Here is a 2,500-nt window from a genome sequence, read left to right on the forward strand (position 1 = left end):
GGCGAGGCTAATATCCCTGCCTGGCGAGGCTAATTTGCCTGCAGGAATGAAGGCTGAATGGGCTAGCGAGGCTAGTATTCCTGCCTGGCGAGGCTAATATCCATGCAGGAATGCAGGCTGAATTGGCTAGCGAGGCTAATATCCCTGCCTAGCGAGGCTAATATGCCCGCAGGAATGCAGGCAGAATGGGCTAGCGAGGCTAATATCCCTGCCTAGCGAGGCTAATATGCCCGCAGGAATGCAGGCAGAATGGGCTAGCGAGGCTAATATCCCTGCCTAGCGAGGCTAATATGCCCGCAGGAATGCAGGCAGAATGGGCTAGCGAGGCTAATATCCATGCCTAGCGAGGCTAATATCCCTGCCTGGCGAGGCTAATCTCCCCGCCTGGCGAGGCTAATAGCGTGTGAGACAACACACAGACAACACGGAGACAACACACGGACAACACGGAGACAACACGCCTGGCGAGGCTAATTCCCCTGCCTGGCGAGGCTAATTCCCCTGCCTGGCGAGGCTAATATGGCTGCACGCTAGCATGCCAACGAATGCCAAACCTCGAAAACTCAATTTTATTTCAAATATCCCCCTGCATTTTATGTTTCAAACCTATAGGGGACGATTTTTAGGACATTTTAAGATTGACATATCGTCATTTGGTCGAGTTTTCAGTTTATTTTGATTTTCTACATCTCAGAAACGAGAAATATCATATCAAATCGAAAACTCATCCAAATGACCTGAAATCAACTTCTAAATTTCTCTAAAATCATTGCTTACAGTTCTGAACCATAAAATATATACACTTTTACAAGTGAAACGGAGTTGGAAATTTCCAAAGCCAAGAACGCGACATGGCCTTGCCTAGAGTGCAAATGCCATGTCAAGGCCGCATTCTGTTCAACTTTGCCCGCACTATAATTTGACCATAAATAAGTCTCTATTTTAAGGAAATTTTGCAAGTGGTAGCAGTCCGAAACATCAAGCGGTTTGTCATTTTCGATTTTCGACATTCTGCCCCTTTTGGAAAATAAAAACAAATACTTCTGGGTCGAAATTAAATCTGGCCTTTTTCCACAAGGTGCCTGACATTATTCTGAGTGTCCCTGCAAAAAATCTCGATTTTATACCAAATGTACAATTAGTTATGGCGTTTGCCCCTCCTCGGAAATCCCATGTTTCCCCCTGCCCTTCCCAGTTTTCTCCAATATGCTCTATAGGGGAGTAGTGGTTCTCTGCAAAATGACCCCCTTGCAGAGACCGCCTCCCCTGCCCCCAGTAGTCCCTCCCCCTTCCCCCAATTGCTTATATACGATATTTGCTGCCTCGAATGTCCCTAACAAACAATTATAAGCAATTAAAAACGGATTTAAGAGGGATTTAGGAGGTGTTCTTCGCCCAGCTGGGGGGGTGCTGAACAACACGAAGGGGGGGTCATGTGGGATCGGTGTTGCCTCTAGTCCACTGAAACGATGTCAGTAACCGCTCAGATCAATCAAAGGGAGGGATAGGAGCCCGTCGGTATCGAGAAATTGTGCTTCGGCACTCGATTTGCGACATAAACAAATGCTGTGAGGGGAGGAAGGTGTCGGTGTCGATGAACTCAGTTCAATGCGCGAGTAATAAGCAGGCCGGGGGACTGGGCGCGATGCAAAGTGCTTCGGCATTCGATTTGTGAAAAGCGAGGGTGGCGAGGGGGGGAAGGTGCCGGTGTCGGAACCCACTAGTACGCGCAAGTAGATGTATTTCGAAAGCGCCGAGCGGGGGGAAGGTGCCGGTATCGATGAACCCTCTTCAATGCTTGCAGTAATAAGCAGATCGGGTGTCGGGGGCGATGCAAAGCTCTCGGAAGCTCCGTTTGTGAAAAGCGAGCGCGGCGAAGGGGGGGAAAGAGATGCCGGTGGCCGAAATACACTCACCTCAATGCTCGAGTAGTAGCAAATCGGGTGCCGTGGCGCAATGCAGAGTGCTTCGGCACTCGATTTGCGACATAAACAAATGCGGCGAGGGGAGGAAGGTGTCGGCGTCGATGAACTCAGTTCAATGCGCGAGTAATAAGCAGGCCGGGGGACTGGGCGCGATGCAAAGTGCTTCGGCATTTGATTTGTGAAAAGCGAGGGCGGCGATGGGGGGAAGGTGCCGGTGTCGGAACCCACTAGTACGCGCAAGTAGATGTATTTCGAAAGCGCCGAGCGGGGGGAAGGTGCCGGTATCGATGAACCCTCTTCAATGCTTGCAGTAATAAGCAGATCGGGTGTCGGGGGCGATGCAAAGCTCTCGGAAGCTCCGTTTGTGAAAAGCAAGCGCGGCGAGCGGGGGGAAGAGATGCCGGTGGCCGAAATATACTCACCTCAATGCTCGAGTAGTAGCAAATCGGGTGCCGCGGCGCAATGCAGAGTGCTTCGGCACTCGATTTGCGACAAAAACAAATGCGGCGAGGGGAGGAAGGTGTCGGTGTCGATGAACTCAGTTCAATGCGCGAGTAATAAGCAGGCTGGGGGAC

This window comes from Argentina anserina, unplaced genomic scaffold (assembly GCF_933775445.1).
Source record: "Argentina anserina unplaced genomic scaffold, drPotAnse1.1, whole genome shotgun sequence".
NCBI classification, from domain to species: domain Eukaryota; kingdom Viridiplantae; phylum Streptophyta; class Magnoliopsida; order Rosales; family Rosaceae; genus Argentina; species Argentina anserina.